The sequence below is a fragment of the Bos javanicus genome, chromosome 22 (genome assembly GCF_032452875.1).
Source record: "Bos javanicus breed banteng chromosome 22, ARS-OSU_banteng_1.0, whole genome shotgun sequence".
NCBI classification, from domain to species: domain Eukaryota; kingdom Metazoa; phylum Chordata; class Mammalia; order Artiodactyla; family Bovidae; genus Bos; species Bos javanicus.
Genome location: NC_083889.1, coordinates 45,180,359 through 45,205,805, shown reverse-complemented (window position 1 = coordinate 45,205,805; position 25,447 = coordinate 45,180,359). Strand labels below are relative to the sequence as shown.

The 25,447-nt window shown below is 41.1% G+C and overlaps 1 protein-coding gene and 1 non-coding gene across 11 annotated transcripts in view; both read right to left on the bottom strand.

Annotated features, from left to right (window-relative positions):
• The window catches only part of ERC2 (ELKS/RAB6-interacting/CAST family member 2), a 993,593-nt gene that overhangs the window by 358,696 nt on the left and 609,450 nt on the right, over window positions 1-25,447 (bottom strand). The window lies entirely within an intron of this gene.
• LOC133235786 (U5 spliceosomal RNA) lies at window positions 13,627-13,743 on the bottom strand. Its single transcript, XR_009732650.1, has one exon. It is a non-coding gene; the product is annotated as a U5 spliceosomal RNA (small nuclear RNA).

Genomic DNA, 25,447 nt, shown 5'->3' with positions numbered 1-25,447 from the left:
GACTGTGGACCCAGGGGCAATGAATGTGCACACACACACACACACACACACACACAATACACATATGGATATAGTGGTGGTGTTATGAAGAAAAATATCTAGAGAAATGAAAATGTATATCCATGTAAAAACTTATAGACAAATATTCACAGCAGTATTATTCATAATAACCAAAAAGTAGAAATGACTCAAATGACTATTAACTGGTTAATGGATAAAATGTGGTATATCTACTCAATGGAATATTATTTGCCAATAAAAAGAAATAAAGGAGTAATACATATTACAACATGGATGAGACTTAAAAGCACTATGCTATGAAAGAAGCCAAACATAAAAGGCCACATACAGATTTCATTTTTGGAATACCCAGAAAAGGCAAATTCACAGAGACAGAAAGCAGATTAGTGGCTGTCAGGGGCAGGGGAAAAGAGGTAAGAGTAACTGGTCAATGAGTATGAGGATGTCATGGGGTGGTGAAAATACTCTGGAATTAGATAGTGGGGATGACTGCACAACACTTTATATATACCAAAAAAAAAAAATCACTGAATTGTAAACTTTAATTAGTTAAAAAGGTGAATTTTATATTCTGTGAATTTTATTTAAATTTTGAAAATATTTTATTATGTGAATTTTATTTAAACTCTAAAAATACATTAAAAATAAGGTTAGAGCAAAGTTAGGAAGACAAAGAGTAATAAGAAAGTAGCCATTTTAGGTAATGTGATCAGGAAAGCCTTCTCAGATAAGCTGACACAGAAACAGAAATCTGAATACAATGAGGTTACAAACCAAAAGGATCCCTGGGACTTTGCTCCCTATTATTTCTTTCTCATTCTCTATCACTCATCACATTTTTACTGTGGCAAAAAATATATAACACAAAAATTGTCATTTTAGCCATTTCTATTTACAATATTGTGTAACCATCACCACCATCTATTTTCAAAACTTTTTCATTGCCCAAACTGAAAACTGCTACTCCTTTTTGTCAGGCCATCAATACAGAAAACAAAACGAAATTGAGAAATAATTTACAAAAGAAAAGGTAAGCATGGAGAGTACTCATATCACTGTTTTGTTTCTCTTCTATCCAATAAAGGGTTACTGATAATAATGGTAATATTTGTGTCATAAGGGATATGCATCCTCTGGGTTGAAGATAAAGTGGTGGGGGAGGGGTGGAGAGGAAGATGTCTGGTAAGATTAACCTTCTGGTAGGAAAGCTCTTCCCTCATCACAAAACATTTGATTTATAAATATTTATTGACTTATAGAGAATGTAGACATTTGTCTCTGAAATGGCCAGGAACCTCCCCACAACCACGTTCTCTACAAAATGGACAGTCATTCAATCAAATCCAGGTAGAAAAAAATCCCAGTTTCTGCTTCCCAAAGAGTACATAACTTCAAAAAATTTAACAGAACTATTTTTTCCATATTTTGGCATCAAATATTAATAACTGACAGAAAGAGGAGTACTTTTTTCCACTTTAACTTATATGTATGTATGTATATACACATGATAACTAAACCTCTACTTCAAAAATGAAACATACACTACTTAAAGACAAAGAAATGCAAAGATGGCTAAAATTTTACTAGCCTGAACTAATAAGAGTTGGCTCCTATTAAACAGCATGTTCAACTTTATGTTCTCATAATGTCATTCTTACTCTGAGCTATAACCTGGTTTATGCATTACATGAATTTAGTACATGTAAGAAGGAATTTAAATTTATAATGCTGGCAACAGAAATGGATTTATACACTCTAAAATATAAGCTCTTTTTCGACATACTTAAACATACTTAAAACACTACTGATAGTAAGCAGCCACGAGGCAAATGTGTGATCTAAATAACTCTTTGAGCAAAAAAGTATTGCAAGGAGGCTCCAATGCATATCATAAAAGCACATCAATAACCATGATGGAACTGAACACAGCTATCTCGGCTCTGACGGAAAGCATCCCCAGCTCCAGCAGTAGGTGTATCCTATCTTAAAGCACTCTTAATTCACAAAGTGAGAAGGAACTTCTTGATTTAAAACACAAGTATCCATATTATGCAGCGAGACAAAATACTCTGCAATACAACTGGGCTGAAAATAACGGAAATGCAATTCCTGGGTCTTTTCCCTTAAGCACACAGGGAAGCCTCAGGACCACTCTGTACTTCAGAGCCCAGGGACGAGACCCTCTTTTCTTGGCAGGCAAGACCAACACTCTCAATTAGTCCACTTGCTGATGCCCGTAACTGCCAGCCTTCCACCGCCCTTCCATTCCCACAGCCCAGCTCCAGCTGCCCTGCAACCACAGTCCTGCATCTCTGGTTCACAAAGAACTGGCCTGCCCTCCTGGCGGCCCAGGATACCCTCAGTGCCTTACCATGCTGCACCCAGCAACTCTATTAGCTGGGAATGGTCATACAGCTCTCCCAGCAATCCCTCAAACACTGACCACTCTCCAAAAACCCCAGGCTCCTCACACACTTTCTCTTCCGACTGTCCCTACTTCAGATGGAGAGACCTGCAGCTCTTTGCGGGTACACTTCCTGGGGTGCTGGGGGGAAGCTGAAGGACTTTTCAGCTCACTGTGCTCAGCTCCGTGAAGTCATTTTGCCAACAAAATTATTATATTTTTCCCCTCTTCTTCTTCCCTTCCACCCCACCCCCATCTCCCACCCTCTTAGAGTAACCCTAAACTGTTTTCGAACACCTTCGTTCCTGCAGAGCTTCAAACAGCAGCAGCAAAGTCTAGAAGTGTAGGGGCTGCTAAAGCTGTCTTCACTGTTGTCCGTGCCACTGGGGCAGGGGTGTAGAATGACCTTAAGTCTCCAGGCTCCCTACTATGCCAGACCAGCCGGGCTGCTCCTAATGAATAACAAATGGACCTTCCCGACGCATTCACTCAGGACAAGCTGCCATTACAAGCCGTTTTGTTTTTTTAGCGTTGTGGTAATGTATCATCTTGCTTGGCTGGATGTCATCTCTGAGAAGGTCACCAAAGGTATGTGCACCTTTCTCCTAGACTCCCTGCCAACCCGCTTACACCCCATTACCACCGCTCCTTTAAAGGAAGCCATGGCAAACGTGGACAAACTACACAACACCTCTGTTTGGACCTACCAAAATACGTAGGTCCCACTTAACAGCTATAAACACTCCCCGTTTTGTAAGAGAAGTTCCTCAAAAGAAGGCAGGTTGATCTTTAGCACAGATATAAGACAAGTCACAGGAGTCACAAGGGACAGCATTGAGCTTTCAAAATTTGAGGTGTATGTGCATGTGTGCAGAAATGCCCTTTATCCTGAGCTAAAAAAAATCAGATCTCGATTCAGAGTAGAAAAGGATTGTTTCCAAGCCTCCTACTATTCATCTTCATTTCACAGATATTTAAAGCATGTATTATGTTGCTATGGACAATTAGCCTTTTATCCAATTTTACTTGAGAGTTTAACTCTCCCACCCGAAGGTTTTAATTATACCCTCAGCCCCATACTTAGGCCTCGGTTCCTGCAGCTGGAAATCTGCCCCAGTGATGTTATAACCTTGTTAATGTAACAAAAGAGGAGTTTACTTAAAACTGGACTGACTATGGACTTAAGCCAAATTTACTTGAAAGAGGAAAGAGTCTGTCAAAAATCCTATAGTAAACACGGCAAAGCAGTTCTTTCATAGCCTTCCCTTAATTCATAGCGACAAGCAATTTACATGTAAGTGGATTCATATGCTCTACCAAGAGGCCGCCTCTCCAAGCTGGGGCCCTGTGAGCTCCCCCCATCACCCAACCCACCTCCTCTTTTTCTTTTCTTTCCTCCCTTTTAGTTTTTTTTTTTTTCCCCCCTTTCTTGGTATGTGGGGTAGGCTTTTTTCCTCAGTGAAACAGCATAAATCCACAATGTTTTAATCGCCCCCAAAGCATAATTAGGGCCCTCTAAACGTTTACTAAGCCAGTCGCTCTGAATAAAGGCAACCTAAATTTTCCAAATCCACCCTTAGATGTGACTGTTGTCCTGTCAAATACACACTTTATATTCTGCTGAAGCCCGATTATGAAGAGCGGGAAAAGTCCCCTGCTAACGAGGCAAGAGTTGTGAGCCTTAAGTGGAAGCTGTTGATCAAATACCAGAGCCCACGTTCTCCTCTGTTGCCAAAATCCTGCAGGGCTTCTTGCCTTCTACTGTTAATTAGATTACCTTTTTTAGTCCACACACTAACAAAAAACATACATTAGACTAAACAAGATATGACAACAAGGAAGGCTTGAAGGGGGAGCCTTCTGAGAAAACATTAAAGAAAAACATCACTCTTAATATCACTGTACAAAAGGAAAAAAAGAGACTGCAGGTAATTTCAGCCTGCAAGGGGGGAAATCCTCAACATTTTAGAAGCAAAGACCAAAAAATTAACTCCCCACAAGTAGGACAGCAGGCAGGGGTTTGCTTTAGTTACATTATTTTCAACTATGCTCTTTGACAAAATCCATCCGCAGCAAACAACTGGCCAGCACTCAAGTTTCTTTCATGCACATTGAAAGTTTAATTAGTTCTAACTAGATCAAAAGTTGTTTTTCCCCTTTTGGCATGTATCTGTATCATTTCTGTGCTATTTGGAAGCTGCCAGACATCAAAGGCAGATCCATCATTCTTGGGGAACCTCCATTCCTTGGAGGCGATTCCAGTCTACCTCTCCTTCCATGCTACTGGATCTCATGGCAGCCAGGGGCCACTCTGGCGGGGCTGGTTCCATCTCAAGACACGCACACAGCTCCTTCTCACTCCTCCAGAACAGCACCCAGCACAAAATGGCCTAACTGTTCCTGAGAATGCCCTGAGAAAACCCCAGACAAACCATTACCATATGGACACGGCAAACTTCCCCCCCACTTCCCACCCCACAATGGAGAATTGGTGGAAAATATTCTAAGACTGAGAAAGTCCAGAATTTGGCATCATTAAGGCCTTTAACAGCTCATAATATGGGGACCTATTTCAGTTGCACCAAAGTTAGCCTAATTTGTTCATCCTTTTTCTTTTTTCACAGTCCTTTTTGCTATTTATTCCAGTCTTTGGTTCTAGGCTTCAAATGTGATCAGTAGGTTACTTAGGTAAGGAAATCGTAAAGCCACTCCTGTACTCTTGCCTGGGAAATCCCATGGACAGAGGAGCCTGGTGGGCTAAGTCCATGGGGGTCACAAAACAGCTGGACATGACTTAGCGATTTAACAACAGGCAAACCTACCAAGAGTCTTCTACTTTATATAAGAGCTTAAAGGTTACAAATGCCCAGGCTGAAGGCAAGGGTGAGCATCCAGCCCTCTTCCACATCAGTATGTACCTTAGGCAAGTTTACTTAGCTTTGTTGAGCCTCAGTTTCCTTCTCTGAAACCTGGGAAGATTGTCCCTTCATCAAGTTTTTACAGGGAGTAAGAAAGTTTGGCCCTGTGTTTTACAGGCCAAACATGCCTAAAGGGTATGCTTAGTTAGTGTTAGACACTAATCAAAGTAACCACTTCTCTAGAGTATATAGTCAGAGTGTTGCTTGATCTCATCTTTTAAACATAAAGGTGAGATTAGTTTATGATTCTTTTATTGATTATTTCCTATGTGCCAAGAACGAAACTAGGAGCTACTTATGTAGACTACAACTTCCTCTATTAGAGTGGCAAGGTCTATAGGCCCTACATTCGAGCTACATCTTCACCAGCTCAAGAGTCCCTGGCTGGGAGAAGTTATGTAACTAGTTTCAGGCCAGTAATACAGGGATATCCCCTTGGAAGGGGATATACTTTCCCATAGGTGACATTGTTTAGCACATATTCTTCCTTCTGATGAAATACAGATGTGATGACTGAATCTGCAGCAACAATTTTGTAACATGAAGAGAAAAGCTAGCCATGACAGAAGATGAAATAGAACAGCAATAGTAAAATACTGTACACTTTCTGGCTACCTGCAGACTTACTGTTATGTTAAAAAAATATTATTCAATTTGAGTGTTTCTGTTAGGGCAGGTAAGTATATCCCTAGTTGATATGTACCCTGATTTCTCTTTGGCCTAGAAGATGTGGCTGCAGAGAAAAAAGGGTTTTCTGGACACCCTGTGTATCTGCCTGGACCTATTTAAGGGAGGATTAGATGGCAACTTGAGATGTAGAATGTCTGCTGCCCAAACTCATCACACTTCCCATTCTAGCGGCCCTACCACATGCTGCAGGATCACACAACACAATTACTAAATTGTGGTTTTATCACTGTCTGCAATATTTTGGCTTCCCTCGGGTTCCAAAATATTATGTTTAAAAATCTCCATACGTGCCCTTGGTTGTGTTCCAAAAAGAAAAGACATTACTGGTGAGCATGTGCCTTCCTAAGAAGCACTGATGAGAGTACATCTTGAAGTGAGCACATTAATGGGTGTCCTTTAAACCCTCCACTTCCCATTTTCCCATTAGAGCCTCCTTAATTTAGCACCCCAGGATTCTACTTAAATACCTTCTTAGTCAGGATTAGGGGAGCAAAAGGAGACCACAGGGCCCTGACCCTGACAGTTCAAATTGTCAGCGCCAGGAGACTGACACACTTTTCTCTCCACTAATCCCGTACTGCGTGGCATGGTCTCAATTTCAGAGAAACCCGAATGCTTATACACTTAGCCAATCCCCAAGTGATTCAGATAAACTCAGTACTGAATAAGTGAGGCATTTATGTATCTTGAATATCTCTACTTGCTCGATGCCAGGGCCTCAATATTTTGATAAAGTGATGACAGGAAGAACACAGAGAACAAAAAGTAAAAGCAAAGAAAATACTATAAGTACATGGAAAAACTATGAACTGCTAGAATTTATTTTGTATATTACAGAGGGAATACATGTCTATAAGGCCATTTTCAAAATGTAGATTTTAGAGACCAGATTGGTTTTCCTTCCTCTTTTGCGGAAACTGAAGCAGATTTGGGCTCAGGATATCCAAGGGCAATTTCTAAGAGCCACTTTGAGTTGTCTTCCTCTTGAATCTGCCAAAAAATTACACTGCAAAGGACTTTAAAAATCCTTTTTGTCTGTAGCAACACTGTCAATAGAAATACAAGCCAAATTTTCAAGTAACCACTTTAAAAATAGGTAAAAAGAAGCAATTGAAATTATTATTCATCTTTTTATTTAGCCAAATTTATTCAAAATATTATTTCAGTATAAATATAAAATTAATACTGAAATAATCTGTATTCTTTTTTTCATAATAAATTTTTGAAATCAGGAGTGTATTGACATTCATATCATACTTCAATTTGGACAAGCATGTTTCAAATGCTCAGTAGTCACAGAAGGTCCATGGCTAATGCACTGAAAAGTATCGATCTATATACTTCTTCTATACACACATACATACATGCATACAGACATACATGCATGCAAATATGCATGCAAACGCACACACACACACACACAGAATCAATGCCGCATATGCTATCATAATGGCAGAATAACATGTATCAGCTTTTGACTCCTCCTGGCTATTTCACACATTTAGTGAAGAGGGTAGGATATAAATCAGCACAAGGTAGATTATAGCCTAATCCAGATGAAATGGCTGCTATTTAACTATTTTTGACCTAAAATACAGCAATTTCAAGTAGTTCATCCTAGTATTTTTAACTCAAAACTTTCATGGAAGGGGTCATGGTGATACCCAGCACTTAGATCCATGGTAGCCTCCGCAGCAGGCCAATCATTGTCATGAGTAGTTTCTCACTGCAAGAGTACGAACCACTATATTTCAGGTCCAAGTGCAGCAACTGACTAACTGCTTAAATGTTTAGCTCCTCTTTTATAGGCTGATAAACAGCTCCTACAAGTCTGGATGAAAGATGATATTTGATCAAAAAGTGAGGCACTAGCCAATGATAGGTGTTCTTGACTACCTGCCATGTGCCGCTCAAGACCAATGGCTGCAGATGCCTAGAAGCACATCACTTAGTGGCCTGAGAAGTTCCTCAAATTCAGTCTTTGTAAAATCATTTCCACGACCACCATTACCACTACTATTATCATGCTGCCACCATCATTATCTTCAACGTTATTCCATCACCACAACCATGACTGCCCTGATCCTCTTACAGTCGTCATCATCACTACTATCATCATCGTCCATCATCACTACCAACATCCCTATCACCAGCATCACTATAACTCCTATTTAAAAAGTCCTTACTGAGTTCTTATTACCCACATCGCTATGATACTTCCACTCCTTCATCCACTGGACTTCTATCAGTCTTTACGACTTAGTTTAAATATCACTCCTCAAAGTCCTCCCTACCGCACAGGCTAAATGAATTGCTCTCTCACCTCTGTGGAATCACTGAAAAAGTTCATGTCTAAGTTATAATGCCATGACCTAATTATACAATCTTCTCTGTCTGCTTTCAGCTCCTAGCACTGACTCAGGGAGACCTCTTAATACTGTGCAGAGCCCTACACTTTTAATAGCTTTATTGAGATATAATTCACATATTGCACTATTCACCCATTTAGAGTGTACAAGTAAATGAGTTGTAGTATATTCAGTTGTGAACCAACACTACAATCAAATTTAGAAAGTAGTTAAACCTTGTACATAGTTCCAAACTAAACTATAAGGATTCCCTTTCCCCACAGTGACTGTATATGCACTATTCCTACCATATTCAATTTTTTTTAATAAAAATTTTTTATACTAACTGGAGAATAAGAAGCATTGTTCCATGTAAAAGAAAAAACAGAGCAAATAGTAGCAGTAAAATCATGACTATGCAAAATGTATGCAAAGGAAAAGAGATTAGAAAAAAAATCCAAACATCAAGTCTTTTTCTCAGGTAAACACTTTCTTCCTGATGCTAGTCAGTATTCTCACAATATGCACATTTAATTTCTGTTTTTTAAAAGAAGTCTTATTTGAAATAAGTAATTCTTGATTTATCAGATATGAAAAGAGATGTAACATCCATGCTATTAGTCACTTGAAAACATCACACAAGAGAAAGCATTTTTATCATTTCAAAGCCCTACAAAAATATCATTTACTACTTTTAACAATAACACAATGAATCTATATCATCCAATCTATTATTCTGTTAAAATATGTAACACTTACAGAATTTCAGATCTAGTACAGATAATTTGCTGTATTCATTTGACTCTTCCATGGGTCATTTGACTCTTCCATGATAACAGATGACCTCTTCTCTCCTGCCTTACTGACCCTGTGTACATTTTAACATATTATAGATGAATTTCCTAGTTCCTTAATCTTTAAATGAAGTAGCCTGTATACCTCTGGGTCTTATCAGGAAGCATGAGTATGTGTGTGGTCTGTACACAAATATATGTGTAGAGTTAAACTCTGTATCTCCAACAGGCAGGCTTTGGCCCTGCAGGTGTGGCAAGCAAGAGATTATACAACCCACATCTAAGATGCAGGAACATCTGCTGCATTCCTGTAACTGGTTTCTTGGCTGGATTTAAGAACCTTTTGAGCCTATAGCTAATCACTTCTGCTCTGGGTGCAACTGAGGCCCAAGGAAATGATGGTAAGACAGTTCATGAGACAGGGGCATAATTCACTCAGTCGGCAAAAAAAAAAAAAAAAAAAAAGCAATCCAGCTCTCTTTCTCTCCCAGCTGATTTTAGAGAGCCCTTGCCTTGTGGACTTTGGCATCAGAGGCTAAGGCTCTCCTGGTCCTCCATTGGCTGCTACTCAATAGAAACACCATCCTATTGTGATCATTATTATGTCTTTAGTTAATGAAGCTTAAAGAAGAAAGCGTGTTTTCAGAGATGCTAAAGGGCAGAGGCCCATTTTGGTTGAAGTCAGCCTTGGCAGGAATCAAATCGTTTCTTACTAAGGTTTTATATTCTTTTGGTAGTTCTTTTTTTTTTTTTTTTTTTTGTATTATTTCAAAAATTAAAATAATAAAACATTCGGCTATGCAACAGAAAGCTGTTCAAGTTTGCTGGCACGGATTTTCCTGTATACGCTATTAGTTGTATTGAAAAGCAAACTCCAAGCTGGAGTTTTAAATCTTTTCCACACTCAATATCTCCTTGAAAAATTCCAGACCAGTTCTGGGAACCCCTTTCATTGTGTACCTTATTTTTTAAAAAATCCTTTCTTATTATAAACATATAAATTATTTCTGATACCATCATGCAAGAAAGGTAATGCTGAAAATTTCATATCCAGTTACAGCTGGCCAATGTGAATGTAAACAGTGTTACTATACATTGTGTAGATAGCATCTCCAATGGCAGCTTGCGAAAAATGACTTGGGTTAGTAGCCAACTTTCAATGACCACATGTCACGAAGAATGTGAGAATGCAGGAAAAAGGGCACTCTAACCTGCTTGGAGGGGAAACTATTTGTTTTAAGGTAAAGATAAGGTTAGGAGGCAAGGGTGCTGTGGTAGAAGGTTAGCTATTATTGCATACTTATGGGAATGACATTTTTGATCCCCTCTCCCTATGGAGGTGGACATTTTTCAGCAGAATCTTCCAGAGTTGTTTGGGTTCTTAGCAGGGTCCCATCTATTTAATTGTTGGCCATTTAAATACTGTATTTGATTTTAAGTCCCATATGAAATACTCCTCCTATCCCCCTTCATTACCTGGCTCACATCTCTCACCCATTAGGTCTCATATCAGACCTTTATTCCTCCTGGAAGTTTCCTTAAGCCCCCATGCTTCCTTCCAATCTGGATTCAATGTCCTAATACTGTCCCCCCACCCCCACCCCCCGCCCCGGGGCCTTTCTTATCAGAGTTCTTTTTTTTTTTTTTTCTTTTTCTTATCAGAGTTCTTACTCCATCTTCCTCATTAGTGCATAAGTTTCACTAGGTTGGAAGCATGTTAATAGGGCTGGACTCAATGCCCTATCCATAGAAAGTGCCCAGTGACTAATTGTGGAATACACAGAAAAAGAATCCAAAGAATATCTAACAGACATGGGTTAGACTATTAAGGGTCCTCTAAACCTGTTAGAAGAAGACAAAGAAGAACTGGGGACTTTGGAGATAAGAAGATTCTGTAGCATGGGGGCTACTGAGAATAGGACACGACAGAAGAACAGTCTTAAATACTCAAGAATCATTAAGAAGGGCTAAACTTATGTGCCCCAAAAAGCAAAATGCAAAATAATAAAAAAGCAAGAGGGTGACATGACAAATAAAATTATTACGGTGCAACAAAAGGCAGACATTTAAGGGACAGTTCTCTGAGAGAACACTGAGAGAGTTATTAAGAGTTGCTAAATATAGCTCTGTGCTAAGTGTTTTATATGTATTCGCTCATTTAATCATCAGAGAAACTCCACAGGCAAGGTAATGTCATTTATACATTTGTCAGTGTCACAGTGCAAGAAGAGTAAATGGCAAAGCAGAGATATAAACCCAAGTCATCTTTCCTTTCAAAGCCCAGTCTCTTGACTCTTGTGCTAATGTATTCCTCATCAACCCTGATGCTGGGCAGAGGTTAAAAGACCTCTTTCCAGAAATGCTGTTGCAATTTAGGGAGCATCACCAGATGAGAGGACAGGCTAGGTGATATGAAACACTAAGTTTTCATGATGACACAATTAATCATCATCATGTAGTCTTGCCTGGCTCAAGGCCAACTGTCAACCAAAATGTGATGGATATAAAGTCTGTTTTGGTGTGAGACCCTAACCTTCAAATTTCCCTATCCTTTTGGGACACCTTCTCTATCCACCTTCTACTGCAAGTGGGGCAAGACTGTTGCCCAAGTTCTTGGCCCACCTGTTATGCATTCCTAAATCATTCCCCTCTAGAGCAACCAGGTTGAAATACCAAGCCCAAGACAAACATCTAGCTCAACCCAAAGATATACCCTGGTAACCTAGTTGAGGGAGAAAAGGGCAAAGAAGATGTTTAGAGATGGAAATCATTCTGCTCCTCCCTAAAATCATCCAGGTTGGATGTACAAGATCCATCCTAATAATTAAAACATCAAGACTGGAGTTAACCTCTGGGAAAATGGGGACTATGTCTGAGCCATGATTAGATCAGCATCTAGGGCAGTGGGAGAAGCCTACCTCTTGCTCAATGAATTATGATTGAATTAATTAAACAACAAACACCCTAGAGCAGGGGTCTGCAACCTTTGGGATCTAATGTCTGATGATCTGAAGTGGAACTGATACAATAATAATAAAGTGTACAATAAATGTAATGTACTTGAATCATTCTGAAACTATCTCCCCGACCCCTGTCCATGGGAAAATTATCTTCCACGAAACTGGTGACAAGTGCCAAAAAGGTTTGGGATGGCTGCTCTAGAATAACTGAATCAAAAAAAAAAAAAAAAAAAAAATTCCCAAGGAAATGGGGCTTTTGGGAACAAGCAGAGATCATCATCAACAAAAATAGTACAATAAGCAAAATAGTTATGTTCAGGCCTCAGTAGAGATTTGGGAGTTTAATCTTATTACAAAGAGAGCTTAATCTCAGCTACATTCTCTGTAGAAAAGTTACCATTAATCAAAACCCAAGAACCCTTAGGCATAAAGATGAGACTAACCATTAGTTTATGGTCACCCTTCAACAAAAGTTGTTGTCTGTTTTCTTTCTTCAAAATCTTGAAGAGTTACCATTCAGTCAAGAAATTGAAAAGACATAAGACCAAGAAAGGCCCGTCCTTCCAGTCATGTGTAGAAATGTCAATAATCACCAAGAGGTAACAAAAAGTCTACCATGATGTAATCATGTCAGTTCTGACAACATTGAGACATAAGCATAAGCCAGGGTGAATAGAGCCAGAAATCAATTGAAGAATGTGTCAGGCAGTATAAATTTTTTGAATTTCCCTATATAATACCATTAAATGGTCCATTTTGCAGTTTTATAGCAACATTTAAAAAAATCAGAATCTAAACCTCTCACATTTGGATTCCGGTGAGTTTCAAATTTATGGCGGAAAGCCTTCATTAGAATTATCCTCCACCTTAAAGTGTTTGTAATTTGCTGTCACAAATGTTTATCTAAAAAAAAGAATGTTTATATTGAAATATTTATGAATGAAATGATATAACGTCTGGGATTTGCTTCAAAATAACCGAGGCATAGGAGTGGGGAAATGTGGGATAGGAAGCAAACAGTACTGCCAATGAGTTGAGTAATGGCTGAAGTTAGGTGAAGGGGAAGTGGAGTTTGATTTTACTTTTGTATGCAATTGACATCTTTAAAAAAAAAAAAAAAAAAGGTCTAACAGAAATTTACCCTAGCTCATTGGGCCATCAATTAGACAGACAAGAGATGATTCTCACAGGAATACACCTCTCTGTTCCATGGAAGCACCCGTCCTTTAAAAAAAGATAAAACCCAGCTTTCATCAACACTAACTTAGAGTCATGTTTCATTTGGGTATTTCTCCTCATATGCCAGCATGGGTTTTACATTAAAAGGCAGACTATTCAAGGTACTTTTTAAAAATATATTATTTAGTAGGGAATTTTCTTTTTTTTTTTTTCAGTGAAATAACAAATTTCTATTGCTATTTATTTAGTTATTCTTAGTTTACATTGCAAAATTCTTTAAAATTCTCTAAATACAGGCACTTGATAAATTTATCATTCCAAATGAGAAGCTTATCTAATTTTGATATATTCTTCATTGAAAGGCCTTTTCCATGGAAAGCTCTAGTAAAAGGTGAAAGATTTATGCAGCCTGAAAAGAAACCAGAGTATGAAAGGCCTTCTAAAGAAATCAAAGTCTTCACAGGAAAGTTTTGGAGCTATTGAGAAAACAGTTGTTCCAGAAACATAAGATTCAGGCAATGCCCACACATGAGAGCAGATTATACAAAGTTCATCTTGAAATCAGTTCCTAGAACTAAAGAGTTATGTGTCCCTAAAGAAAATGGCCCTGAATTATAGGCAGGTGTCTAAGCTACCCCACTAAAGACAAAGATGAATGACACTGTTAAATAGTGGGAAAGGCTCCTTTCTAAACTTTCTGAATCTACCCAATCTAGGACTGCCTGCTTCCAGAAGGCAGAAGGCCTACATGTTGGGCATGGGCCAGTTTAAAACTTCACTAATACCACTAACACACTGGCTCAAGGCTCACAGTATTCCAGGGAGGTGGTAGTCTGCTAGTCCAAGATGAGAAACTAGAGATATACACAGGCTAGGAGTAGACTTGCACTTCTCATTCAAGGGATATTTTTCCTTCAAAGGGGACTTCCGGAAATACCTGGGGAAATTTTTGATTGTTGCAAATGGAGGTGGGGGATTGTTCCCACCATCTACTAGGTAAAGGCCACAGATGCTATTAAACATAAGACAGCTCCCACAACAAAGAATTAACCAGCCCAGCATCAGAAGGGCTGCCGTTAAGAAACTCTGGACTAGAGCAATAGTTGCCACAACAATTCCCTCACAGTCCTCCTGCATAAAGGCATGAAAGTTTTCAGAGAAACAGAACAGAGAGCTGGCAGGAAGAAGGGGAAGAGAGGGATGCCTATCTCCACCACTCCAGTAGTCAATCTAAACCTAGTCCAATAAACTCAGCTCCCTATAGGTCTCTTGAAAACTTCCATTTCTCTCCATCTCCACTGCCATCATCCTAGGATAATCTCTTCCCACCTCAAAAACTTCAGCAGCTTCCTAGTAGTATGCCCACATCCAAATCTATGCTCCACACAAAAGCCTTTGTGTGCTGTGGTGGTCAAGCAATGTGGCAAGACTACAGGGCGATTCTGAGAGGCTCAAATCCTACCTGGGCTCTGAGACCCTGAGCTGGTTAACTTCTTTGTGCCTCTCTTTCCTCAAAAGTAGTATGAGAATGACAGCAGTATTTATCTTAGAGGAAGCTGTGAAGATACTAAGTTTATATTTACAAAGGTCTTTAAAAGTTTCTGGCACATGGTAAGTACACTGTAATTGCTTTTTATTATTTTCAAATCATAATCTGATCATGTTACTTCACTCACAGTGGGTTCTTGTTCCTAGGATAAGTATCAATAATCTGACCACGGCCCCCATGAGTAGTCTGGCTCCTGCCATCCCTCCAGCCTCAGTCAATCCTGCTTTCCCCCTCGGTCCCTGTGCTTCCACCACACAGGCCTCCTGTGAATTAAGTAAAAGCATGTTGCTCGCTTCTACCATAGGGCCTTTGCACAGGGAATCTCCTCCTCCTAGAATGTGCTCTCTGACCTAACTCCACTCACCTAGCCTGCCTCTTCAATTTAGTGAACTCTAACTCACTCAACTCTTCATGGTTTATCCTAAAGGACCCCTTCTACTACCTGTAGGATGCTCTCCTCTCTCCAAAGATCTTTCCTTTTTTGCACACTCATCCCAGCTGCAATTCTACATTCAACTTTCTAATCCCATAACTGGACATGAAATTGTTCATTCATTGTCTCAATAAACAACTGTGACTTCCTGGATCACTTGTTTCATGAATGAGCTGAGTCAATGTCTGAACAGTGACTGAATCAATGAGTAGGCATGCTGAGCTTGCACCTCAGTCTGGAGGTCTGCATTAGAGCAGTTGCTGATCAAAGATGCAATGCCTTTAACTTTATGGGACTCCCAAGTGCCCTGAGCCTGGCTGTAAAGATGTCAGGCCCTGGAGGCAGCTGTCTTGTACTGTAGCCCAGGACTTCTAGAATGCTCTCTTTCCTTCCATCTCAAAAAACTCTTCCATGTTCAGTCAAACAAACTCCCCCAGGCCTAAAGAATATGGAAGGGGAATTTATTCCTTGTATATGGCAGGAACAGGGGGCTGTTTTCACTAGTCCTAAGACTGAGGCTGACTCTGGGAACATCAGCTTCGCATCTTTCTGGGATTGTCACAGCAGCAGTCATTTGTATTCAAGGGTCATTTAAAAACCAACTATTTTTATAAAACCACAGAATGACAGTTTTGTTTTAATATTTTGACTGTAGCATCAAGCATTCTGCTTCTTTTTCCAAAATTACTTACTATGGGAAGTGTAAACATTTTTAAACAATGTTTTCTCAAATCATTGTAACAAATTTCACACCTATGACTACAGCACCATGATCTTCCCCACTGCACTGGTCTATATTTGGCCAGAAACAGAATTTGGACCTCACCACAGACAGGTCCAGTGAGGAGACTTCAATGAAAGGACTACAGAGGACAGGTGGTCAAGATTAATAAAACAAATGTGCTGAGGCACCGGGGAAATGGCAACAAGGGGGTGGCTATTACTGCACCTTGGGCTAAAGGGGCAACAGGAAATATGAGTTAATCCCAGTGCCAATGGGAATTATGGATGGGGCACTGCTAAGAGGAGCTACAGTCATGGGAGAAGTCCCTACTGCCAGAGATGTGGTCCCAGTGCCAGAAAGGAACAGGGAGGAAATTCTCTAGTCTTTTTCTCTTCCCACACTTCATCAGGCTTCCCAGGTGGTACTAGTGGTATATAACCCATGTGCCAATGCAGGAGACACAAGAGACACGGGTTTCATTCCCGGGTCAGGAAGATTCCCTGGAGGAGGGCGTGGCGACCCTTTCCAGCATAAGAGTGTGACGTGAATGAAGCAACTTGTCATGCATGCACCCTCCCATCTCCTGCAGTGCCTGCTTCAGGCCCTGGACCCATCAGAAGTCAGCCAGCAAAGGAACCCCTGCAATGCATCCTACAGGGGCAGCGTTCCAAGGCACAGTCTCCCCTCTCAAAGAATGGCAGGTGGAGGGCAGAGCAGCAAATAACCACTGGACCTACCGTACTGCCTTAGAATAAAGCCTTAGAAATGCACTGAAGGGAACTTTTTCAAGAAAACATCCAGAGATAGAGCCAAGAAGAGAAAGAAGCACCAAGCTCAGGGCTCATAAACTGAACACCTAAACACCATTTTCAAAACAGAACAGAAAGACAATTTAACTTTTATCATAACTGCATGCTGGCACAAGCTGCAGTGTACTCTGCAAATCTCTTCAAGGAAGTGACGGCTTGGGTGTGAGTAATAACAGATTCTCAAAGAAGTTGGCCAAAGCCTCCTGCAGGTTCAAATGAAGATCCCAGGGATATTGGCTTAACCCAAAGATCAAGTCAAACACTGCATTTCAGTTTTCACAATCCGTTGGCTCCCAAATTCCATGACTAGAAAACAAAAGACTTTGGCTGTTCTTGACTGGCGACTTGGTTTCAGGCTCTAGCTCTCAATTGCTTTGCTCCTGAGAAACTGAGCAGCTTCCCCTCAAGATCTCATTCATGGCATGATTGCCAGAGCCAGCCCCTTCTCTGCCCTCCAACATGCATGTGTGTGACACACACACACACACACACACACACTCTTTCCCAGGTCTGCCTCCTGCTCAATAGTTAAAATTAGAATCTAGCAAGGGAATCATTCAGTTCAGTTCAGTTCAGTTGCTCAGTCGTGTCTGACTCTTTGTGACCCCATGAATCGCAGCACGCCAGGCCTCCCTGTCCAACACCAACTCCTCGAGTTCATTCAGACTCACGTCCATCACATCAGTCATGCCATCCAGCCATCTCATCCTCTGTCGTCACCTTCTCCTCCTGCCCCCAAGCCCTCCCAGCATCAGAGTCTTTTCCAATGAGTCAACTCTTCGCATGAGCTGGCCAAAGTACTGGAGTTTCAGCTTTAGCATCATTCCTTCCAAAGAAATCCCAGGGCTGATCTCCTTCAGAATGGACTGGTTGGATCTCCTTGAAGTCCAAGGGACCCTCAAGAGTCTTCTCCAACACCACAGTTCAAAAGCATCAATTCTTCAGCGCTCAGCCTTCTTCACAGTCCAACTCTCACATCCATACATGACCACAGGAAAAACCACAGCCTTGACTTGCCATACCTTTGTTGGCAAAGTAATGTCTCTGCTTTTCAATATGCTATCTAGGTTGGTCATAACTTTTGTTAACAAAGTACAGAAAATATTTTGACACCTCTCACTTTGTAGGGCACCAGAATAGGGGTAGGGAAAGGAGAGGAAAGAAAGGAGAGAGGAACATGAGGTAAAGGAAAGAAGAAGAAAGAGGAGATTGGGTTGAAGAGAAGGCGAGAATGGAAAAGGTAGGGACGGGAGGGAGAAACCACTAGCAATAGGCAGAGCATAATTTCCATCAGCATTCATTCCTTCCTTCCACAAACTTTCATTAAGTGCTTTCCAGGGACAAAGAACATCCAAAACCTTCCTCACCTCCACTCTCTGCTTCATCCTGGAGGTCTTCAGTGACTTGGAGCCTTTGTCATGATGCCCTCTGTCACTGGGCTGCAGTTATTGATGTTTCCCCTCTACCTCCTCAAGGCTGAGGCATCCCACAATAATACCTACAGTTTATTTTACTTTTGCAAAGATGATACAGGGAGACAGAAAACCTTCAAGCTGGGATTTCCCCCAAGTCCTGCCCTCTCTCTTCTGGGAAAGAGCTGGCATCTGGACCACAGTCTGTCCCATTGATGCCACGGCTCTGGAATACATTCTCCCACTTTGGCAGTGGCCTTATTTTACTTCTCTCCTTTTTGCTCAAAATAATCATTGCAAGAAATGGTTCCTAGGAAAAGACCTAACTACCTAATGGGTTGTGATGAAAGAAGGAACAAGTGGAAAAGGATGAACAAGGGGAGAGAGAGAGAGTAAAAGGGGCATCAGTTTAGAGGCCTGGCTGGAGGACTGGCCAATCCCATACCCTTCATTTATAGTTGGACAAAGTGAGGACCAGAGAGATCCAGAAGTTACAGAATGATGGAACACTGGAGCTGGAGAGGACTGCATGGTCCACTGAGCAGTAGGCATTGGGGATTAGGTCTTTTGTATCTTAGCCAGGATTTATATCTTACAGGGAGCACAGTCTCTTAGGAATTTAGATCTGAGACTTGTGCCAATTTCTCTGGGGTCTATAGTCCCAAGAAAGCAATCCAGAATCAAGTCAGAGTTGCACAAAACACAAGAAGAACCCAGACCATCAAGTCCTCTGGGCCAAAATCATGATGTTGAATGGGGGAAACACATTTCCCCTTTGAAAATAAGTCAAGCTAAATCAGAGATGAGAACCTAGTAAGTTTTCTCTCTCCCCTCATTTAAAAAACACCAATTTTAAAAAGGGAGGCAAGTAACGAGTTGCTTAGCCTTGGCACTCCTGGCATTTGGAGCTGGATCATCCTTTGCTGTTCAGTTCAGTCGCTCAGTCATGTCCGACTCTTTGTGACCCCACAGACTGCAGCATGCCAGACTCCCCTGTCCATCACCAACTCGGAGCTTGCTCAAACTCATGTCCATTAAGTCAGTGATGACATCCAACCATCTCATCCTCTGTCATCCCCTTCTCCTCCTGCCTTCAATCTTTCCCAGCATTAGGGTATTTTCCAATGTGTCAGTTCTTCGCATCAGGGGGCCAAAGTATTGGAGTTTCAGCTTCAGTGGCTCAGAGGTTAAAGTGTCTGCCTCCAATGTGGGAGACCCGGGTTCGATCCCTGGATGGGGAAGATCCCCTGGAGAAGGACATGGTAACCCACTCCAGTATTCTTGCCTGGAGAATCCCATGGACGGAGAAGCCTGGTAGGCTACAGTCCATGGGGTCGCAAAGAGTCGGATATGACTGAGCGACTTCACCTTCACCTTCATCAGTCCTTCCAATGAACACTCAGGACTGATTTCCTTTAGGACTTTGATCTCCTTGCAGTCCAAGGGACTCTTAAGAGTCTTCTCCAACACCACAGTTCAAAATCATCAATTCTTTGGCACTCAGCTGGAAAAAACATAGCTTTTTGGTGAAGAATTCTGACAAAATGTGGTCCTGGAAAAAGGAATGGCAAACCACTTCAGCAGTCTTGCCTTGAGAAGAACCCCATGAACAGTATGAAAAGGCAAAAAGATATGACACTAAAAGATGAACTACCCAGGTGGGTAGGTGCCCAATATGCTATTGGAGATCAGTGGAGAACTCCAGAAAGAATGAGGAGATGGAGCCAAAGCAAAAACAACTCCCAGTTGTGGATGTGACTGGTGATGGAAATAAATTCTGATGCTGTAAAGAGCAGTATTGCACAAGAACCTGAAATGTTAGGTCTGTGAGTCAAGGTGAATTGGACGTGGTCGAAAAGGAGATGGCAAGAGTGAACATAAACATTTTAGGAATCAGCGAACTAAAATGGACAGGAATGGGTGAATTTAACTCAGATGACCATTATATCTACTACTGTGGGCAAGAATCCCTTAGAAGAAATTGAGTAGCCCTCACAGTCAACAAGAGTCTGAAATGTAATACTTGGATGCAATCTTAAAATCTACAGAATGATCCCTGTTTATTTCCAAGGCACACCATTCAACAACACAGTAATCCAAGTATATGCTCCAAACACTAATGTTGAAGAAGCTGAAGTTGAACGGTTCTATGAAGACCTACAAGACCTTCTAGAACTAACAGCCCAAAAAGATGTCCTTTTCATTATGGGGGACTGGAATGCAAAAGTAGGAAGTCAAGAGATACCTGGAATAACAGGCCAATTTGGCCTTGGAGTACAGAATGAAGCCAGGCAAAGGCTAATAGAGTTTTGCCAAGAGAACGCACTGGTCATAACAAACACCCTCTTCCAACAACACAAGAGAAGACTCTACACATGGACATCACCAGATGGTCAATACTGAAATCAGATTGATAATATTCTTTGCAGCCAAAATGGAGAAGCTCTATACAATCAGCAAAAACAAGACTGGGAGCTGACTGTGGCTCAGATCATGAACTCCTTATTGCCAAATTCAGACTTAAATTGAAGAAAGTAGGGAAAACCACTAGACCATTCAGGTATGACCTAAATCAAATCCCTTATGATTATACAATGGAAGTGACAAATAGATTCAATAGATAGACTGCCTGAAGAACTATGGACGGAGGATGGTGACATTGTATAGGAGGCAGGGATCAAGACCATCCCCAAGAAAAAGAAGTGCAATAAGGCAAAATGGTTGCCTGAGGAGGCCTTACAAATAGCTGAGAAAAGAAGAGAAGCTAAAGGCAAGGGAGAAAAGGAAAATTACACCCATTTGAATGCAGAGTTCCAAAGAATAGCAAGGAGAGGTAAGAAAGCCTTCTTCAATAATCAATGCAAAGAAATAGAGGGAAACAATAGAATGGGAAAGACTAGAGATCTCTTCAAGAAAATTAGAGATACCAAGGGAATATTTCATGCAAAGATGGGCCCAATAAAGGGCAGAAATGGTATGGACCTAACAGAAGTAGAAGATGTTAAGAAGAGGTGGCAAGAATATACAGAAGAACTATACAAAAAAGATCTTCATGACCCAGATAATCACAATGGTGTGATCACTCACCTAGAGCCAGACATCCTGGAATGCTAAGTCAAGTGGGCCTTAGGAAGCATCACTACACACAAAGCTAGTGGAGCTGATGGAATTCCAGGTGAGCTATTTAAATCCTAAAGATGATGCTGTGAAAGCGCTGCACTCAATACACCAGCAAATTTGGAAAACTCAGCAGTGGCCACAGGACTGGAAAAGGTGAATTTTCATTCCAATCCCAAAGAAAGGCAATGCCACAGCATGTTCAAACTACTGCACAATTGCACTCATCTCACACACTAGCAAAGTAATGCTCAAAATTCTTCAAGCCAGGCTTCAACAGTACATGAACTGTGAACTTCCAGATATTCAAGCTGGATTTAGAAAAGGCAGAGGAACCAGAGATCAAATTGCCAACATCTGCTGGATCATTGAAAAAGCAACAGAATTCCTGAAAAAACATCTACTTCTTTACTGTTAGGCGATCCTGCGTATTGTAGGATGCTTGGTGGCATCGCTGGTCTCTACACACTACCTGCCAGTAGCATCTTCCCTTGAGCTGTGACAACAACATCATCTCCAGTCTCACCAAATGTCCCTAAGGGGCAAAATTACGGCCAGGGTGAGAACTACTGCTTGAGAGAATCAGGAGCTATCAACCTGGTCATCTGAGTCCAGAGCCTTGTTTACGGTTGGAGGGTCAGGCTGGCTTTGGCTCACTCAGTCACACTTGGCAGATTTGGGATGTGAACTTAAGTCATGAGAGCCCTGCTCACTGCCCTGGAGAATTATCATTTCAGGACCTGATCTGTGACCCTGCTTGTAGTGCCCACCCCTTGGCTTCTCTTCCTGGTATACAGCTGCCCCACACCTTGCCTCCTGGGGCTTAAGCTGCCAGTATCCTGTACATCCTTCAATCAAGCAGTTAACAAAATTTCTCCAAAAGAAAGCTGCTCTTGGATTGAAAGAAGGACCACAACTGCCCCCTTTAACTTGCCACATTTTAGGAGGTTGGAAGGCTTGTACGATTCTCTTTCTCTTTGTTAATGGTTGATCTTCCCAAGCCCCCGTGGAGCTACTGCTGCGCGGATGGAGATAACATGAAGTGCGGTGCTTGGAATACTTTCAACTCCACAAATTCATGAGCATTTAGATTATTTAACTGCTGATTATGATTATTTAAGCTGAAAGATTATACCACTCTAGCTCTGAAAATGTTTGTATTTCCACTAAAAACCAAGGGACCCATTTGACTGACATTTTTCACTATTAAAACTATACATCTAGTGCATGTTTTTGGCCGAAGACAGTGTCTCCCCTATTTTGTTTTATGATAAGGAAACTGAGTTCAAAGGCCTCCTCCAACTAGCTCTCTTCCTGCCCCCTCCCTCCCACCATCAACCTGGCTTGCTCTCCTGCTTCCCTAATGCAAGTTGAAAGAAGAACCTATGTGCCTGCTGCCATCCACTATTCAACCAAAACTGAATCCCAGCATCACCAAATAAAATTCTTAAGATGACAACCTCTTCTTCACTAGGAGAAGGTATGATACAAACTGTCAGTGGTTACGATCATAGCCTGTAGTGTCAAACAGACTTGTATTTGAGCTCCAGGTGTCTGAGCCTCAGTTCCTACATTTACACACTGGGGGTCATAAGACTCCCCATCTCAAAGGAGGTGGCAATCATATGCAGGTGAAGTAAATAGCCCCTGCCTGACATGTAATAAGCACTTAAGAACTGTTCACTGGTAATATTAATCTCATTACCCAAAGTCTGCATGAACTGAATAGTATATATGCCTGAGCTAGTTTAATCCTCTGAAAGCATTTTAATCAGAGATAGTACATTCCATAGGGCAAGGAGAGTTGAAGGGGTCTTGATTCTACCTGACACACAATTTAACTACTGATTCTTTCTCTGTGATGATTTGTGAAACACATCTCTGCTTGGCTCGTGCATGTCATATCTAAAGAGTCTTATGACAAATAAATGCAGTATACACAAGTACAGGATAGGTCTTGTACTTGTGGTCCTATTGAGGGGACAGTGTCCTAGACCAAGCAGTCATTTTGGCTTTTGGCAAAAGTTTCTGCATTTCAAATAGAGTTCCTTAAGAGAAGAAACAAGATTCCAGCATCTCCTAAGTATTCAAGTTCCAGATCACTCATTTAGCAGAATGACTGGTAGAATTACACACTGAAAGGAACTGTGGAGATCACCCTTCCGCCCCTCCCTGGGGAAGGGGACTCTCTCTATAGCACCCCTTCCCCCCAGGATTTGCTGACATACCTCAGAAACCACTTCAAAAGAGCATAGAGTTCTGACTGCTACAAAGCACTGTAGGAAGGCCTTCGTCTTCTTAAAGAATAACTGTGCTCAGGCACAATCATCTCAGGCAGCATAAATCAAGTCCATTTCTTTCCTCTCCTGTCACCCCTTTAATAGTTGGAGGGAGAATGTGTCTCTTGGTCTTCTCTAGACTAACACCCCTCACCCATCAGCTATTCCAACCATAAACATATTTTTCAGGTACCTCCCAATCTGTTCACTCACCACATGACTCTCCCATAGTTTACCAATGCTGGTACCCAGAAATGAACTCAAATACTTACTGAACCCACATATACACAAGTAAATATCTGAGAGGAATGCTATCACTAAAAGTGTAGTTGCAAAGTTATTTTTAAATATTCAGTGAGATAAAATATCAGTTGATTTTTCTTCCATACTTTTCTCATTTCAGCAAAGACGGCTAGTTGCCCTTAATACCTCTCCACCTCTTTCCTTCCTTGGTAGTAGACTCCCTGAGAGTTAGCCGGACATACAGCCACCCAGCTGAAGTCCAGGTTTTCCTGCTTTCTTGTATCTACATGTGACCATCTGTAAACACTGATCAGTGTGCCTCTTCCCCGCTCTGGTTCTTGTACCTACTTAGAATGGAGAGATCTTTGTCCTTTGTGTCCACTTAGAAGAGTGGTGAGTGCCTCTGGTTTAGAGCAGTCTTTGCAAGCAATGGATACCCAACAACTATTTATCAAATAAATTGTTAAATGACTCAGATGTCAATGGATGGTATGGGCAGCTTAAATGGCAGGGAGGTTCCCTTCTCCTGTCTGACAGCAGGAATGTGGGTAGAATGGTTGGAACTGAGGCAAACACCTTGCATCCTGAGGTGCAGAGAAAAACATATGCAGAATCTCATGTGCAGAGAATGACAAAGCATCAAGGCAGATGGAGTGCCAGTCCCTGGTTACTTCGCTGCTTGCATGAACCTCTGGAATGTGCAGTTTTCTGTTCCTTGCCTCAAGCTAATTAGACCATTCCACTATTCTAAAGTTATTTTCATTGTAGTTCAGTTTTATTTACCAACTTTATGTATATTAAGTCTTTTCTCTTTCACTAAAGGCCCTAAACCACCAACTCCAGGGTTACAAGAGAGATACAGAAATCCTGAGTGATAAACAACTGCCCATCATGTGACTGTCTGCAGCTCAAACCACAACCATTGCTGAATGAGCAGTTCTTCTCTCTGCCACCTGTCTTCAATCACTACAGGTAACTTAGGAAGCTAAGAAAAGCTTCACTAGTATTTTAGCTGACTCAATTTACTTTTAGAACTAGAAGGAAACAAATAAGAACAGAGAGATTGGGATATTGTAGGACACATTAACATCAAGTGGAAGTCACTCAGTCGTCTCTGACTCTTTGTGACCCCATGGACTGGAGCCCACCAGGCTCCTCTGTCCATGCAATTTCCCAGGCAAGAATCGCAGAGTGGGTTGCCATTCCCTTCTCCAGGGGATCTTCCTGACCCAGGAATCAAACCTGGGTCTCCTGCATTGCAGGCAGATTCTTTACCATCTGAGCCATCAGGGAACTCCAGGACATATTACGATAGTATTTAATATATATTTTAAATTGAACATGGCAAAGTTTTTCTAAATAACCATGGCTTACAGAGAAAATTACACTGTAGCCCCCTCTCACCCCACACACAAAAAAACTGTTCAAAGTGTGAGGCCAACTCGAATTTGAAGATGAGCTCAGGGTATGCTAATTACAGTGGGTTTACCTAACATATGAATATGTCACGAACCATGATACATACATGGCCTTTTGTGGCTTATAAATCAGTTTCTTATAAATGCAT